This window comes from Anabrus simplex, chromosome 2 (assembly GCF_040414725.1).
Source record: "Anabrus simplex isolate iqAnaSimp1 chromosome 2, ASM4041472v1, whole genome shotgun sequence".
NCBI lineage: Eukaryota > Metazoa > Arthropoda > Insecta > Orthoptera > Tettigoniidae > Anabrus > Anabrus simplex.
In genome coordinates, this window is record NC_090266.1 from 143,338,022 (window position 1) to 143,357,829 (window position 19,808).

Genomic DNA, 19,808 nt, shown 5'->3' on the forward strand with positions numbered 1-19,808 from the left:
ATGGGAGATACGAGGAAATGGTTTAGATACAAACATGTAGAGCGATAAATGAGGCGTCTGATGGCGCAAACCGTTTCTTAATATCATAAACCGTTTAGGAGATATGAATCTCGAAGTGGAAGTCTGCACTTTTCAACGTGCTCATGCTTATCCGTCATCTATATATATAAAAGCAAGTCGGGCTGGAGCGATGTATATATAAATATTTAAAAATGAAAAAAGACGTGAATTAATGAGGCACTTCCAGAAATCTCAGAAATTTGAAACTTGGTACGAGGGAAACTGATGACCCCAGGATCCCTAGAAAAATCGGAAATTCTCAAAATTCCCTGAAGGGGGCACGCTGGGGGGGCTCAAATTTTGGGCTCAGTATAAGAACACAGTTGTATAGTATATCCAAAACGATAACCTATAGGTTTCGTGGGCTTAAAAATTTTCGGGAATTTCCTCATTTTTATCCCCCATCCCCCCAAATCAAGATGGCGGCACAACCTGCGAGACGAGGTAGACAATTGAAATTTGGTGAAATTATAGCTTTTGGTCTCTAACCGACGGGAAAATTCCAAGATGTTCAAATTTTTCACTTTTTACCCCCAAGGATATCGAAATATGGAGGCAATTTTAATGACTGTGCAGACATTCCTTTTGAGCTATTTTTTGGCTAAACGGTAAGTCGTATCACAAAACGGATGGCACAATGTCGCTTCAATTCGGAGTGATCTACAACTTTGATCCTGTGACATTTTGTCGTATCTCTCTCCCTTATACGTTAAATTTGGCCGTATTTCTGGATTGTTCGTAAATTTGGTGATTTTTACAAGTATATTTTATTGTTTGACACACTTATAAGAATGATAGGATCATCACGTTGTGTGCGCACATTGGCACGATTAAAGGACATATGTGTACCAAATTTCATGATTCTAGCTTATACATAAGTAGGCAAAATGTAATGTAAAATGTTAAAAATGCACCCAAATTTCACCCTATTCAAACTTTGAACTCAATTTACCCCCTTAATATGGGAGATACGAGGAAATGGTTTAGATACAAACATGTAGAGCGATAAATGAGGCGTCTGATGGCGCAAACCGTTTCTTAATATCATAAACCGTTTAGGAGATATGAATCTCGAAGTGGAAGTCTGCACTTTTCAACGTGCTCATGCTTATCCGTCATCTATATATATAAAAGCAAGTCGGGCTGGAGCGATGTATATATAAATATTTAAAAATGAAAAAAGACGTGAATTAATGAGGCACTTCCGGAAATCTCAGAAATTTGAAACTTGGTACGAGGGAAACTGATGACCCCAGGATCCCTAGAAAAATCGGAAATTCTCAAAATTCCCTGAAGGGGGCACGCTGGGGGGGCTCAAATTTTGGGCTCAGTATAAGAACACAGTCGTATAGTATATCCAAAACGATAACCTATAGGTTTCGTGGGCTTAAAAATTTTCGGGAATTTCCTCATTTTTATCCCCCATCCCCCCAAATCAAGATGGCGGCACAACCTGCGAGACGAGGTAGACAATTGAAATTTGGTGAAATTATAGCTTTTGGTCTCTAACCGACGGGAAAATTCCAAGATGTTCAAATTTTTCACTTTTTACCCCCAAGGATATCGAAATATGGAGGCAATTTTAATGACTGTGCAGACATTCCTTTTGAGCTATTTTTTGGCTAAACGGTAAGTCGTATCACAAAACGGATGGCACAATGTCACTTCAATTCGGAGTGATGTACAACTTTGGTCCTGTGACATTTTGTCGTATCTCTCTCCCTTATACGTTAAATTTGGCCGTATTTCTGGATTGTTCGTAAATTTGGTGATTTTTACAAGTATATTTTATTGTTTGACACACTTATAAGAATGATAGGATCATCACGTTGTGTGCGCGCATTGGCACGATTAAGGGACATATGTGTACCAAATTTCATGATTCTAGCTTATACATAAGTAGGCAAAATGTAATGTAAAATGTTAAAAATGCACCCAAATTTCACCCTATTCAAACTTTGAACTCAATTTACCCCCTTAATATGGGAGATACGAGGAAATGGTTTAGATACAAACATGTAGAGCGATAAATGAGGCGTCTGATGGCGCAAACCGTTTCTTAATATCATAAACCGTTTAGGAGATATGAATCTCGAAGTGGAAGTCTGCACTTTTCAACGTGCTCATGCTTATCCGTCATCTATATATATAAAAGCAAGTCGGGCTGGAGCGATGTATATATAAATATTTAAAAATGAAAAAAGACGTGAATTAATGAGGCACTTCCAGAAATCTCAGAAATTTGAAACTTGGTACGAGGGAAACTGATGACCCCAGGATCCCTAGAAAAATCGGAAATTCTCAAAATTCCCTGAAGGGGGCACGCTGGGGGGGCTCAAATTTTGGGCTCAGTATAAGAACACAGTTGTATAGTATATCCAAAACGATAACCTATAGGTTTCGTGGGCTTAAAAATTTTCGGGAATTTCCTCATTTTTATCCCCCATCCCCCCAAATCAAGATGGCGGCACAACCTGCGAGACGAGGTAGACAATTGAAATTTGGTGAAATTATAGCTTTTGGTCTCTAACCGACGGGAAAATTCCAAGATGTTCAAATTTTTCACTTTTTACCCCCAAGGATATCGAAATATGGAGGCAATTTTAATGACTGTGCAGACATTCCTTTTGAGCTATTTTTTGGCTAAACGGTAAGTCGTATCACAAAACGGATGGCACAATGTCACTTCAATTCGGAGTGATGTACAACTTTGGTCCTGTGACATTTTGTCGTATCTCTCTCCCTTATACGTTAAATTTGGCCGTATTTCTGGATTGTTCGTACATTTGGTGATTTTTACAAGTATATTTTATTGTTTGACACACTTATAAGAATGATAGGATAATCACGTTGTGTGCGCGCATTGGCACGATTAAGGGACATATGTGTACCAAATTTCATGATTCTAGCTTATACATAAGTAGGCAAAATGTAATGTAAAATGTTAAAAATGCACCCAAATTTCACCCTATTCAAACTTTGAACTCAATTTACCCCCTTAATATGGGAGATACGAGGAAATGGTTTAGATACAAACATGTAGAGCGATAAATGAGGCGTCTGATGGCGCAAACCGTTTCTTAATATCATAAACCGTTTAGGAGATATGAATCTCGAAGTGGAAGTCTGCACTTTTCAACGTGCTCATGCTTATCCGTCATCTATCTATATATATAAAAGCAAGTCGGGCTGGAGCGATGTATATATAAATATTTAAAAATGAAAAAAGACGTGAATTAATGAGGCACTTCCGGAAATCTCAGAAATTTGAAACTTGGTACGAGGGAAACTGATGACCCCAGGATCCCTAGAAAAATCGGAAATTCTCAAAATTCCCTGAAGGGGGCACGCTGGGGGGGCTCAAATTTTGGGCTCAGTATAAGAACACAGTCGTATAGTATATCCAAAACGATAACCTATAGGTTTCGTGGGCTTAAAAATTTTCGGGAATTTCCTCATTTTTATCCCCCATCCCCCCAAATCAAGATGGCGGCACAACCTGCGAGACGAGGTAGACAATTGAAATTTGGTGAAATTATAGCTTTTGGTCTCTAACCGACGGGAAAATTCCAAGATGTTCAAATTTTTCACTTTTTACCCCCAAGGATATCGAAATATGGAGGCAATTTTAATGACTGTGCAGACATTCCTTTTGAGCTATTTTTTGGCTAAACGGTAAGTCGTATCACAAAACGGATGGCACAATGTCACTTCAATTCGGAGTGATGTACAACTTTGGTCCTGTGACATTTTGTCGTATCTCTCTCCCTTATACGTTAAATTTGGCCGTATTTCTGGATTGTTCGTACATTTGGTGATTTTTACAAGTATATTTTATTGTTTGACACACTTATAAGAATGATAGGATCATCACGTTGTGTGCGCGCAATGGCACGATTAAGGGACATATGTGTACCAAATTTCATGATTCTAGCTTATACATAAGTAGGCAAAATGTAATGTAAAATGTTAAAAATGCACCCAAATTTCACCCTATTCAAACTTTGAACTCAATTTACCCCCTTAATATGGGAGATACGAGGAAATGGTTTAGATACAAACATGTAGAGCGATAAATGAGGCGTCTGATGGCGCAAACCGTTTCTTAATATCATAAACCGTTTAGGAGATATGAATCTCGAAGTGGAAGTCTGCACTTTTCAACGTGCTCATGCTTATCCGTCATCTATATATATAAAAGCAAGTCGGGCTGGAGCGATGTATATATAAATATTTAAAAATGAAAAAAGACGTGAATTAATGAGGCACTTCCAGAAATCTCAGAAATTTGAAACTTGGTACGAGGGAAACTGATGACCCCAGGATCCCTAGAAAAATCGGAAATTCTCAAAATTCCCTGAAGGGGGCACGCTGGGGGGGCTCAAATTTTGGGCTCAGTATAAGAACACAGTTGTATAGTATATCCAAAACGATAACCTATAGGTTTCGTGGGCTTAAAAATTTTCGGGAATTTCCTCATTTTTATCCCCCATCCCCCCAAATCAAGATGGCGGCACAACCTGCGAGACGAGGTAGACAATTGAAATTTGGTAAAATTATAGCTTTTGGTCTCTAACCGACGGGAAAATTCCAAGATGTTCAAATTTTTCACTTTTTACCCCCAAGGATATCGAAATATGGAGGCAATTTTAATGACTGTGCAGACATTCCTTTTGAGCTATTTTTTGGCTAAACGGTAAGTCGTATCACAAAACGGATGGCACAATGTCGCTTCAATTCGGAGTGATCTACAACTTTGATCCTGTGACATTTTGTCGTATCTCTCTCCCTTATACGTTAAATTTGGCCGTATTTCTGGATTGTTCGTAAATTTGGTGATTTTTACAAGTATATTTTATTGTTTGACACACTTATAAGAATGATAGGATCATCACGTTGTGTGCGCGCATTGGCACGATTAAGGGACATATGTGTACCAAATTTCATGATTCTAGCTTATACATAAGTAGGCAAAATGTAATGTAAAATGTTAAAAATGCACCCAAATTTCACCCTATTCAAATTTTGAACTCAATTTACCCCCTTAATATGGGAGATACGAGGAAATGGTTTAGATACAAACATGTAGAGCGATAAATGAGGCGTCTGATGGCGCAAACCGTTTCTTAATATCATAAACCGTTTAGGAGATATGAATCTCGAAGTGGAAGTCTGCACTTTTCAACGTGCTCATGCTTATCCGTCATCTATATATATAAAAGCAAGTCGGGCTGGAGCGATGTATATATAAATATTTAAAAATGAAAAAAGACGTGAATTAATGAGGCACTTCCAGAAATCTCAGAAATTTGAAACTTGGTACGAGGGAAACTGATGACCCCAGGATCCCTAGAAAAATCGGAAATTCTCAAAATTCCCTGAAGGGGGCACGCTGGGGGGGCTCAAATTTTGGGCTCAGTATAAGAACACAGTCGTATAGTATATCCAAAACGATAACCTATAGGTTTCGTGGGCTTAAAAATTTTCGGGAATTTCCTCATTTTTATCCCCCATCCCCCCAAATCAAGATGGCGGCACAACCTGCGAGACGAGGTAGACAATTGAAATTTGGTGAAATTATAGCTTTTGGTCTCTAACCGACGGGAAAATTCCAAGATGTTCAAATTTTTCACTTTTTACCCCCAAGGATATCGAAATATGGAGGCAATTTTAATGACTGTGCAGACATTCCTTTTGAGCTATTTTTTGGCTAAACGGTAAGTCGTATCACAAAACGGATGGCACAATGTCACTTCAATTCGGAGTGATGTACAACTTTGGTCCTGTGACATTTTGTCGTATCTCTCTCCCTTATACGTTAAATTTGGCCGTATTTCTGGATTGTTCGTACATTTGGTGATTTTTACAAGTATATTTTATTGTTTGACACACTTATAAGAATGATAGGATCATCACGTTGTGTGCGCGCAATGGCACGATTAAGGGACATATGTGTACCAAATTTCATGATTCTAGCTTATACATAAGTAGGCAAAATGTAATGTAAAATGTTAAAAATGCACCCAAATTTCACCCTATTCAAACTTTGAACTCAATTTACCCCCTTAATATGGGAGATACGAGGAAATGGTTTAGATACAAACATGTAGAGCGATAAATGAGGCGTCTGATGGCGCAAACCGTTTCTTAATATCATAAACCGTTTAGGAGATATGAATCTCGAAGTGGAAGTCTGCACTTTTCAACGTGCTCATGCTTATCCGTCATCTATATATATAAAAGCAAGTCGGGCTGGAGCGATGTATATATAAATATTTAAAAATGAAAAAAGACGTGAATTAATGAGGCACTTCCAGAAATCTCAGAAATTTGAAACTTGGTACGAGGGAAACTGATGACCCCAGGATCCCTAGAAAAATCGGAAATTCTCAAAATTCCCTGAAGGGGGCACGCTGGGGGGGCTCAAATTTTGGGCTCAGTATAAGAACACAGTTGTATAGTATATCCAAAACGATAACCTATAGGTTTCGTGGGCTTAAAAATTTTCGGGAATTTCCTCATTTTTATCCCCCATCCCCCCAAATCAAGATGGCGGCACAACCTGCGAGACGAGGTAGACAATTGAAATTTGGTGAAATTATAGCTTTTGGTCTCTAACCGACGGGAAAATTCCAAGATGTTCAAATTTTTCACTTTTTACCCCCAAGGATATCGAAATATGGAGGCAATTTTAATGACTGTGCAGACATTCCTTTTGAGCTATTTTTTGGCTAAACGGTAAGTCGTATCACAAAACGGATGGCACAATGTCGCTTCAATTCGGAGTGATCTACAACTTTGATCCTGTGACATTTTGTCGTATCTCTCTCCCTTATACGTTAAATTTGGCCGTATTTCTGGATTGTTCGTAAATTTGGTGATTTTTACAAGTATATTTTATTGTTTGACACACTTATAAGAATGATAGGATCATCACGTTGTGTGCGCACATTGGCACGATTAAAGGACATATGTGTACCAAATTTCATGATTCTAGCTTATACATAAGTAGGCAAAATGTAATGTAAAATGTTAAAAATGCACCCAAATTTCACCCTATTCAAACTTTGAACTCAATTTACCCCCTTAATATGGGAGATACGAGGAAATGGTTTAGATACAAACATGTAGAGCGATAAATGAGGCGTCTGATGGCGCAAACCGTTTCTTAATATCATAAACCGTTTAGGAGATATGAATCTCGAAGTGGAAGTCTGCACTTTTCAACGTGCTCATGCTTATCCGTCATCTATATATATAAAAGCAAGTCGGGCTGGAGCGATGTATATATAAATATTTAAAAATGAAAAAAGACGTGAATTAATGAGGCACTTCCGGAAATCTCAGAAATTTGAAACTTGGTACGAGGGAAACTGATGACCCCAGGATCCCTAGAAAAATCGGAAATTCTCAAAATTCCCTGAAGGGGGCACGCTGGGGGGGCTCAAATTTTGGGCTCAGTATAAGAACACAGTCGTATAGTATATCCAAAACGATAACCTATAGGTTTCGTGGGCTTAAAAATTTTCGGGAATTTCCTCATTTTTATCCCCCATCCCCCCAAATCAAGATGGCGGCACAACCTGCGAGACGAGGTAGACAATTGAAATTTGGTGAAATTATAGCTTTTGGTCTCTAACCGACGGGAAAATTCCAAGATGTTCAAATTTTTCACTTTTTACCCCCAAGGATATCGAAATATGGAGGCAATTTTAATGACTGTGCAGACATTCCTTTTGAGCTATTTTTTGGCTAAACGGTAAGTCGTATCACAAAACGGATGGCACAATGTCACTTCAATTCGGAGTGATGTACAACTTTGGTCCTGTGACATTTTGTCGTATCTCTCTCCCTTATACGTTAAATTTGGCCGTATTTCTGGATTGTTCGTAAATTTGGTGATTTTTACAAGTATATTTTATTGTTTGACACACTTATAAGAATGATAGGATCATCACGTTGTGTGCGCGCATTGGCACGATTAAGGGACATATGTGTACCAAATTTCATGATTCTAGCTTATACATAAGTAGGCAAAATGTAATGTAAAATGTTAAAAATGCACCCAAATTTCACCCTATTCAAACTTTGAACTCAATTTACCCCCTTAATATGGGAGATACGAGGAAATGGTTTAGATACAAACATGTAGAGCGATAAATGAGGCGTCTGATGGCGCAAACCGTTTCTTAATATCATAAACCGTTTAGGAGATATGAATCTCGAAGTGGAAGTCTGCACTTTTCAACGTGCTCATGCTTATCCGTCATCTATATATATAAAAGCAAGTCGGGCTGGAGCGATGTATATATAAATATTTAAAAATGAAAAAAGACGTGAATTAATGAGGCACTTCCAGAAATCTCAGAAATTTGAAACTTGGTACGAGGGAAACTGATGACCCCAGGATCCCTAGAAAAATCGGAAATTCTCAAAATTCCCTGAAGGGGGCACGCTGGGGGGGCTCAAATTTTGGGCTCAGTATAAGAACACAGTTGTATAGTATATCCAAAACGATAACCTATAGGTTTCGTGGGCTTAAAAATTTTCGGGAATTTCCTCATTTTTATCCCCCATCCCCCCAAATCAAGATGGCGGCACAACCTGCGAGACGAGGTAGACAATTGAAATTTGGTGAAATTATAGCTTTTGGTCTCTAACCGACGGGAAAATTCCAAGATGTTCAAATTTTTCACTTTTTACCCCCAAGGATATCGAAATATGGAGGCAATTTTAATGACTGTGCAGACATTCCTTTTGAGCTATTTTTTGGCTAAACGGTAAGTCGTATCACAAAACGGATGGCACAATGTCACTTCAATTCGGAGTGATGTACAACTTTGGTCCTGTGACATTTTGTCGTATCTCTCTCCCTTATACGTTAAATTTGGCCGCATTTCTGGATTGTTCGTACATTTGGTGATTTTTACAAGTATATTTTATTGTTTGACACACTTATAAGAATGATAGGATCATCACGTTGTGTGCGCGCATTGGCACGATTAAGGGACATATGTGTACCAAATTTCATGATTCTAGCTTATACATAAGTAGGCAAAATGTAATGTAAAATGTTAAAAATGCACCCAAATTTCACCCTATTCAAACTTTGAACTCAATTTACCCCCTTAATATGGGAGATACGAGGAAATGGTTTAGATACAAACATGTAGAGCGATAAATGAGGCGTCTGATGGCGCAAACCGTTTCTTAATATCATAAACCGTTTAGGAGATATGAATCTCGAAGTGGAAGTCTGCACTTTTCAACGTGCTCATGCTTATCCGTCATCTATATATATAAAAGCAAGTCGGGCTGGAGCGATGTATATATAAATATTTAAAAATGAAAAAAGACGTGAATTAATGAGGCACTTCCAGAAATCTCAGAAATTTGAAACTTGGTACGAGGGAAACTGATGACCCCAGGATCCCTAGAAAAATCGGAAATTCTCAAAATTCCCTGAAGGGGGCACGCTGGGGGGGCTCAAATTTTGGGCTCAGTATAAGAACACAGTTGTATAGTATATCCAAAACGATAACCTATAGGTTTCGTGGGCTTAAAAATTTTCGGGAATTTCCTCATTTTTATCCCCCATCCCCCCAAATCAAGATGGCGGCACAACCTGCGAGACGAGGTAGACAATTGAAATTTGGTGAAATTATAGCTTTTGGTCTCTAACCGACGGGAAAATTCCAAGATGTTCAAATTTTTCACTTTTTACCCCCAAGGATATCGAAATATGGAGGCAATTTTAATGACTGTGCAGACATTCCTTTTGAGCTATTTTTTGGCTAAACGGTAAGTCGTATCACAAAACGGATGGCACAATGTCACTTCAATTCGGAGTGATGTACAACTTTGGTCCTGTGACATTTTGTCGTATCTCTCTCCCTTATACGTTAAATTTGGCCGTATTTCTGGATTGTTCGTACATTTGGTGATTTTTACAAGTATATTTTATTGTTTGACACACTTATAAGAATGATAGGATCATCACGTTGTGTGCGCGCATTGGCACGATTAAGGGACATATGTGTACCAAATTTCATGATTCTAGCTTATACATAAGTAGGCAAAATGTAATGTAAAATGTAAAAAATGCACCCAAATTTCACCCTATTCAAACTTTGAACTCAATTTACCCCCTTAATATGGGAGATACGAGGAAATGGTTTAGATACAAACATGTAGAGCGATAAATGAGGCGTCTGATGGCGCAAACCGTTTCTTAATATCATAAACCGTTTAGGAGATATGAATCTCGAAGTGGAAGTCTGCACTTTTCAACGTGCTCATGCTTATCCGTCATCTATCTATATATATAAAAGCAAGTCGGGCTGGAGCGATGTATATATAAATATTTAAAAATGAAAAAAGACGTGAATTAATGAGGCACTTCCGGAAATCTCAGAAATTTGAAACTTGGTACGAGGGAAACTGATGACCCCAGGATCCCTAGAAAAATCGGAAATTCTCAAAATTCCCTGAAGGGGGCACGCTGGGGGGGCTCAAATTTTGGGCTCAGTATAAGAACACAGTCGTATAGTATATCCAAAACGATAACCTATAGGTTTCGTGGGCTTAAAAATTTTCGGGAATTTCCTCATTTTTATCCCCCATCCCCCCAAATCAAGATGGCGGCACAACCTGCGAGACGAGGTAGACAATTGAAATTTGGTGAAATTATAGCTTTTGGTCTCTAACCGACGGGAAAATTCCAAGATGTTCAAATTTTTCACTTTTTACCCCCAAGGATATCGAAATATGGAGGCAATTTTAATGACTGTGCAGACATTCCTTTTGAGCTATTTTTTGGCTAAACGGTAAGTCGTATCACAAAACGGATGGCACAATGTCACTTCAATTCGGAGTGATGTACAACTTTGGTCCTGTGACATTTTGTCGTATCTCTCTCCCTTATACGTTAAATTTGGCCGTATTTCTGGATTGTTCGTACATTTGGTGATTTTTACAAGTATATTTTATTGTTTGACACACTTATAAGAATGATAGGATCATCACGTTGTGTGCGCGCATTGGCACGATTAAGGGACATATGTGTACCAAATTTCATGATTCTAGCTTATACATAAGTAGGCAAAATGTAATGTAAAATGTTAAAAATGCACCCAAATTTCACCCTATTCAAACTTTGAACTCAATTTACCCCCTTAATATGGGAGATACGAGGAAATGGTTTAGATACAAACATGTAGAGCGATAAATGAGGCGTCTGATGGCGCAAACCGTTTCTTAATATCATAAACCGTTTAGGAGATATGAATCTCGAAGTGGAAGTCTGCACTTTTCAACGTGCTCATGCTTATCCGTCATCTATCTATATATATAAAAGCAAGTCGGGCTGGAGCGATGTATATATAAATATTTAAAAATGAAAAAAGACGTGAATTAATGAGGCACTTCCGGAAATCTCAGAAATTTGAAACTTGGTACGAGGGAAACTGATGACCCCAGGATCCCTAGAAAAATCGGAAATTCTCAAAATTCCCTGAAGGGGGCACGCTGGGGGGGCTCAAATTTTGTGCTCAGTATAAGAACACAGTCGTATAGTATATCCAAAACGATAACCTATAGGTTTCGTGGGCTTAAAAATTTTCGGGAATTTCCTCATTTTTATCCCCCATCCCCCCAAATCAAGATGGCGGCACAACCTGCGAGACGAGGTAGACAATTGAAATTTGGTGAAATTATAGCTTTTGGTCTCTAACCGACGGGAAAATTCCAAGATGTTCAAATTTTTCACTTTTTACCCCCAAGGATATCGAAATATGGAGGCAATTTTAATGACTGTGCAGACATTCCTTTTGAGCTATTTTTTGGCTAAACGGTAAGTCGTATCACAAAACGGATGGCACAATGTCACTTCAATTCGGAGTGATGTACAACTTTGGTCCTGTGACATTTTGTCGTATCTCTCTCCCTTATACGTTAAATTTGGCCGTATTTCTGGATTGTTCGTAAATTTGGTGATTTTTACAAGTATATTTTATTGTTTGACACACTTATAAGAATGATAGGATCATCACGTTGTGTGCGCGCATTGGCACGATTAAGGGACATATGTGTACCAAATTTCATGATTCTAGCTTATACATAAGTAGGCAAAATGTAATGTAAAATGTTAAAAATGCACCCAAATTTCACCCTATTCAAACTTTGAACTCAATTTACCCCCTTAATATGGGAGATACGAGGAAATGGTTTAGATACAAACATGTAGAGCGATAAATGAGGCGTCTGATGGCGCAAACCGTTTCTTAATATCATAAACCGTTTAGGAGATATGAATCTCGAAGTGGAAGTCTGCACTTTTCAACGTGCTCATGCTTATCCGTCATCTATATATATAAAAGCAAGTCGGGCTGGAGCGATGTATATATAAATATTTAAAAATGAAAAAAGACGTGAATTAATGAGGCACTTCCAGAAATCTCAGAAATTTGAAACTTGGTACGAGGGAAACTGATGACCCCAGGATCCCTAGAAAAATCGGAAATTCTCAAAATTCCCTGAAGGGGGCACGCTGGGGGGGCTCAAATTTTGGGCTCAGTATAAGAACACAGTTGTATAGTATATCCAAAACGATAACCTATAGGTTTCGTGGGCTTAAAAATTTTCGGGAATTTCCTCATTTTTATCCCCCATCCCCCCAAATCAAGATGGCGGCACAACCTGCGAGACGAGGTAGACAATTGAAATTTGGTGAAATTATAGCTTTTGGTCTCTAACCGACGGGAAAATTCCAAGATGTTCAAATTTTTCACTTTTTACCCCCAAGGATATCGAAATATGGAGGCAATTTTAATGACTGTGCAGACATTCCTTTTGAGCTATTTTTTGGCTAAACGGTAAGTCGTATCACAAAACGGATGGCACAATGTCACTTCAATTCGGAGTGATGTACAACTTTGGTCCTGTGACATTTTGTCGTATCTCTCTCCCTTATACGTTAAATTTGGCCGCATTTCTGGATTGTTCGTACATTTGGTGATTTTTACAAGTATATTTTATTGTTTGACACACTTATAAGAATGATAGGATCATCACGTTGTGTGCGCGCATTGGCACGATTAAGGGACATATGTGTACCAAATTTCATGATTCTAGCTTATACATAAGTAGGCAAAATGTAATGTAAAATGTTAAAAATGCACCCAAATTTCACCCTATTCAAACTTTGAACTCAATTTACCCCCTTAATATGGGAGATACGAGGAAATGGTTTAGATACAAACATGTAGAGCGATAAATGAGGCGTCTGATGGCGCAAACCGTTTCTTAATATCATAAACCGTTTAGGAGATATGAATCTCGAAGTGGAAGTCTGCACTTTTCAACGTGCTCATGCTTATCCGTCATCTATATATATAAAAGCAAGTCGGGCTGGAGCGATGTATATATAAATATTTAAAAATGAAAAAAGACGTGAATTAATGAGGCACTTCCAGAAATCTCAGAAATTTGAAACTTGGTACGAGGGAAACTGATGACCCCAGGATCCCTAGAAAAATCGGAAATTCTCAAAATTCCCTGAAGGGGGCACGCTGGGGGGGCTCAAATTTTGGGCTCAGTATAAGAACACAGTTGTATAGTATATCCAAAACGATAACCTATAGGTTTCGTGGGCTTAAAAATTTTCGGGAATTTCCTCATTTTTATCCCCCATCCCCCCAAATCAAGATGGCGGCACAACCTGCGAGACGAGGTAGACAATTGAAATTTGGTGAAATTATAGCTTTTGGTCTCTAACCGACGGGAAAATTCCAAGATGTTCAAATTTTTCACTTTTTACCCCCAAGGATATCGAAATATGGAGGCAATTTTAATGACTGTGCAGACATTCCTTTTGAGCTATTTTTTGGCTAAACGGTAAGTCGTATCACAAAACGGATGGCACAATGTCACTTCAATTCGGAGTGATGTACAACTTTGGTCCTGTGACATTTTGTCGTATCTCTCTCCCTTATACGTTAAATTTGGCCGTATTTCTGGATTGTTCGTACATTTGGTGATTTTTACAAGTATATTTTATTGTTTGACACACTTATAAGAATGATAGGATCATCACGTTGTGTGCGCGCATTGGCACGATTAAGGGACATATGTGTACCAAATTTCATGATTCTAGCTTATACATAAGTAGGCAAAATGTAATGTAAAATGTTAAAAATGCACCCAAATTTCACCCTATTCAAACTTTGAACTCAATTTACCCCCTTAATATGGGAGATACGAGGAAATGGTTTAGATACAAACATGTAGAGCGATAAATGAGGCGTCTGATGGCGCAAACCGTTTCTTAATATCATAAACCGTTTAGGAGATATGAATCTCGAAGTGGAAGTCTGCACTTTTCAACGTGCTCATGCTTATCCGTCATCTATCTATATATATAAAAGCAAGTCGGGCTGGAGCGATGTATATATAAATATTTAAAAATGAAAAAAGACGTGAATTAATGAGGCACTTCCGGAAATCTCAGAAATTTGAAACTTGGTACGAGGGAAACTGATGACCCCAGGATCCCTAGAAAAATCGGAAATTCTCAAAATTCCCTGAAGGGGGCACGCTGGGGGGGCTCAAATTTTGGGCTCAGTATAAGAACACAGTCGTATAGTATATCCAAAACGATAACCTATAGGTTTCGTGGGCTTAAAAATTTTCGGGAATTTCCTCATTTTTATCCCCCATCCCCCCAAATCAAGATGGCGGCACAACCTGCGAGACGAGGTAGACAATTGAAATTTGGTGAAATTATAGCTTTTGGTCTCTAACCGACGGGAAAATTCCAAGATGTTCAAATTTTTCACTTTTTACCCCCAAGGATATCGAAATATGGAGGCAATTTTAATGACTGTGCAGACATTCCTTTTGAGCTATTTTTTGGCTAAACGGTAAGTCGTATCACAAAACGGATGGCACAATGTCACTTCAATTCGGAGTGATGTACAACTTTGGTCCTGTGACATTTTGTCGTATCTCTCTCCCTTATACGTTAAATTTGGCCGTATTTCTGGATTGTTCGTACATTTGGTGATTTTTACAAGTATATTTTATTGTTTGACACACTTATAAGAATGATAGGATCATCACGTTGTGTGCGCGCATTGGCACGATTAAGGGACATATGTGTACCAAATTTCATGATTCTAGCTTATACATAAGTAGGCAAAATGTAATGTAAAATGTTAAAAATGCACCCAAATTTCACCCTATTCAAACTTTGAACTCAATTTACCCCCTTAATATGGGAGATACGAGGAAATGGTTTAGATACAAACATGTAGAGCGATAAATGAGGCGTCTGATGGCGCAAACCGTTTCTTAATATCATAAACCGTTTAGGAGATATGAATCTCGAAGTGGAAGTCTGCACTTTTCAACGTGCTCATGCTTATCCGTCATCTATCTATATATATAAAAGCAAGTCGGGCTGGAGCGATGTATATATAAATATTTAAAAATGAAAAAAGACGTGAATTAATGAGGCACTTCCGGAAATCTCAGAAATTTGAAACTTGGTACGAGGGAAACTGATGACCCCAGGATCCCTAGAAAAATCGGAAATTCTCAAAATTCCCTGAAGGGGGCACGCTGGGGGGGCTCAAATTTTGGGCTCAGTATAAGAACACAGTCGTATAGTATATCCAAAACGATAACCTATAGGTTTCGTGGGCTTAAAAATTTTCGGGAATTTCCTCATTTTTATCCCCCATCCCCCCAAATCAAGATGGCGGCACAACCTGCGAGACGAGGTAGACAATTGAAATTTGGTGAAATTATAGCTTTTGGTCTCTAACCGACGGGAAAATTCCAAGATGTTCAAATTTTTCACTTTTTACCCCCAAGGATATCGAAATATGGAGGCAATTTTAATGACTGTGCAGACATTCCTTTTGAGCTATTTTTTGGCTAAACGGTAAGTCGTATCACAAAACGGATGGCACAATGTCACTTCAATTCGGAGTGATGTACAACTTTGGTCCTGTGACATTTTGTCGTATCTCTCTCCCTTATACGTTAAATTTGGCCGTATTTCTGGATTGTTCGTAAATTTGGTGATTTTTACAAGTATATTTTATTGTTTGACACACTTATAAGAATGATAGGATCATCACGTTGTGTGCGCGCATTGGCACGATTAAGGGACATATGTGTACCAAATTTCATGATTCTAGCTTATACATAAGTAGGCAAAATGTAATGTAAAATGTTAAAAATGCACCCAAATTTCACCCTATTCAAACTTTGAACTCAATTTACCCCCTTAATATGGGAGATACGAGGAAATGGTTTAGATACAAACATGTAGAGCGATAAATGAGGCGTCTGATGGCGCAAACCGTTTCTTAATATCATAAACCGTTTAGGAGATATGAATCTCGAAGTGGAAGTCTGCACTTTTCAACGTGCTCATGCTTATCCGTCATCTATATATATAAAAGCAAGTCGGGCTGGAGCGATGTATATATAAATATTTAAAAATGAAAAAAGACGTGAATTAATGAGGCACTTCCAGAAATCTCAGAAATTTGAAACTTGGTACGAGGGAAACTGATGACCCCAGGATCCCTAGAAAAATCGGAAATTCTCAAAATTCCCTGAAGGGGGCACGCTGGGGGGGCTCAAATTTTGGGCTCAGTATAAGAACACAGTTGTATAGTATATCCAAAACGATAACCTATAGGTTTCGTGGGCTTAAAAATTTTCGGGAATTTCCTCATTTTTATCCCCCATCCCCCCAAATCAAGATGGCGGCACAACCTGCGAGACGAGGTAGACAATTGAAATTTGGTGAAATTATAGCTTTTGGTCTCTAACCGACGGGAAAATTCCAAGATGTTCAAATTTTTCACTTTTTACCCCCAAGGATATCGAAATATGGAGGCAATTTTAATGACTGTGCAGACATTCCTTTTGAGCTATTTTTTGGCTAAACGGTAAGTCGTATCACAAAACGGATGGCACAATGTCACTTCAATTCGGAGTGATGTACAACTTTGGTCCTGTGACATTTTGTCGTATCTCTCTCCCTTATACGTTAAATTTGGCCGTATTTCTGGATTGTTCGTAAATTTGGTGATTTTTACAAGTATATTTTATTGTTTGACACACTTATAAGAATGATAGGATCATCACGTTGTGTGCGCACATTGGCACGATTAAAGGACATATGTGTACCAAATTTCATGATTCTAGCTTATACATAAGTAGGCAAAATGTAATGTAAAATGTTAAAAATGCACCCAAATTTCACCCTATTCAAACTTTGAACTCAATTTACCCCCTTAATATGGGAGATACGAGGAAATGGTTTAGATACAAACATGTAGAGCGGTAAATGAGGCGTCTGATGGCGCAAACCGTTTCTTAATATCATAAACCGTTTAGGAGATATGAATCTCGAAGTGGAAGTCTGCACTTTTCAACGTGCTCATGCTTATCCGTCATCTATATATATAAAAGCAAGTCGGGCTGGAGCGATGTATATATAAATATTTAAAAATGAAAAAAGACGTGAATTAATGAGGCACTTCCGGAAATCTCAGAAATTTGAAACTTGGTACGAGGGAAACTGATGACCCCAGGATCCCTAGAAAAATCGGAAATTCTCAAAATTCCCTGAAGGGGGCACGCTGGGGGGGCTCAAATTTTGGGCTCAGTATAAGAACACAGTCGTATAGTATATCCAAAACGATAACCTATAGGTTTCGTGGGCTTAAAAATTTTCGGGAATTTCCTCATTTTTATCCCCCATCCCCCCAAATCAAGATGGCGGCACAACCTGCGAGACGAGGTAGACAATTGAAATTTGGTGAAATTATAGCTTTTGGTCTCTAACCGACGGGAAAATTCCAAGATGTTCAAATTTTTCACTTTTTACCCCCAAGGATATCGAAATATGGAGGCAATTTTAATGACTGTGCAGACATTCCTTTTGAGCTATTTTTTGGCTAAACGGTAAGTCGTATCACAAAACGGATGGCACAATGTCACTTCAATTCGGAGTGATGTACAACTTTGGTCCTGTGACATTTTGTCGTATCTCTCTCCCTTATACGTTAAATTTGGCCGTATTTCTGGATTGTTCGTAAATTTGGTGATTTTTACAAGTATATTTTATTGTTTGACACACTTATAAGAATGATAGGATCATCACGTTGTGTGCGCGCATTGGCACGATTAAGGGACATATGTGTACCAAATTTCATGATTCTAGCTTATACATAAGTAGGCAAAATGTAATGTAAAATGTTAAAAATGCACCCAAATTTCACCCTATTCAAACTTTGAACTCAATTTACCCCCTTAATATGGGAGATACGAGGAAATGGTTTAGATACAAACATGTAGAGCGATAAATGAGGCGTCTGATGGCGCAAACCGTTTCTTAATATCATAAACCGTTTAGGAGATATGAATCTCGAAGTGGAAGTCTGCACTTTTCAACGTGCTCATGCTTATCCGTCATCTATATATATAAAAGCAAGTCGGGCTGGAGCGATGTATATATAAATATTTAAAAATGAAAAAAGACGTGAATTAATGAGGCACTTCCAGAAATCTCAGAAATTTGAAACTTGGTACGAGGGAAACTGATGACCCCAGGATCCCTAGAAAAATCGGAAATTCTCAAAATTCCCTGAAGGGGGCACGCTGGGGGGGCTCAAATTTTGGGCTCAGTATAAGAACACAGTTGTATAGTATATCCAAAACGATAACCTATAGGTTTCGTGGGCTTAAAAATTTTCGGGAATTTCCTCATTTTTATCCCCCATCCCCCCAAATCAAGATGGCGGCACAACCTGCGAGACGAGGTAGACAATTGAAATTTGGTGAAATTATAGCTTTTGGTCTCTAACCGACGGGAAAATTCCAAGATGTTCAAATTTTTCACTTTTTACCCCCAAGGATATCGAAATATGGAGGCAATTTTAATGACTGTGCAGACATTCCTTTTGAGCTATTTTTTGGCTAAACGGTAAGTCGTATCACAAAACGGATGGCACAATGTCACTTCAATTCGGAGTGATGTACAACTTTGGTCCTGTGACATTTTGTCGTATCTCTCTCCCTTATACGTTAAATTTGGCCGTATTTCTGGATTGTTCGTACATTTGGTGATTTTTACAAGTATATTTTATTGTTTGACACACTTATAAGAATGATAGGATCATCACGTTGTGTGCGCGCATTGGCACGATTAAGGGACATATGTGTACCAAATTTCATGATTCTAGCTTATACATAAGTAGGCAAAATGTAATGTAAAATGTTAAAAATGCACCCAAATTTCACCCTATTCAAACTTTGAACTCAATTTACCCCCTTAATATGGGAGATACGAGGAAATGGTTTAGATACAAACATGTAGAGCGATAAATGAGGCGTCTGATGGCGCAAACCGTTTCTTAATATCATAAACCGTTTAGGAGATATGAATCTCGAAGTGGAAGTCTGCACTTTTCAACGTGCTCATGCTTATCCGTCATCTATATATATAAAAGCAAGTCGGGCTGGAGCGATGTATATATAAATATTTAAAAATGAAAAAAGACGTGAATTAATGAGGCACTTCCAGAAATCTCAGAAATTTGAAACTTGGTACGAGGGAAACTGATGACCCCAGGATCCCTAGAAAAATCGGAAATTCTCAAAATTCCCTGAAGGGGGCACGCTGGGGGGGCTCAAATTTTGGGCTCAGTATAAGAACACAGTTGTAT

At 38.3% G+C, this 19,808-nt stretch overlaps 1 protein-coding gene across 1 annotated transcript in view; it reads left to right on the forward strand.

Moving 5' to 3' along the window:
• The window catches only part of Sh (Potassium voltage-gated channel protein Shaker), a 719,812-nt gene that overhangs the window by 418,733 nt on the left and 281,271 nt on the right, over positions 1-19,808 (forward strand). The gene's annotated exons all lie outside the window — the stretch shown is intronic.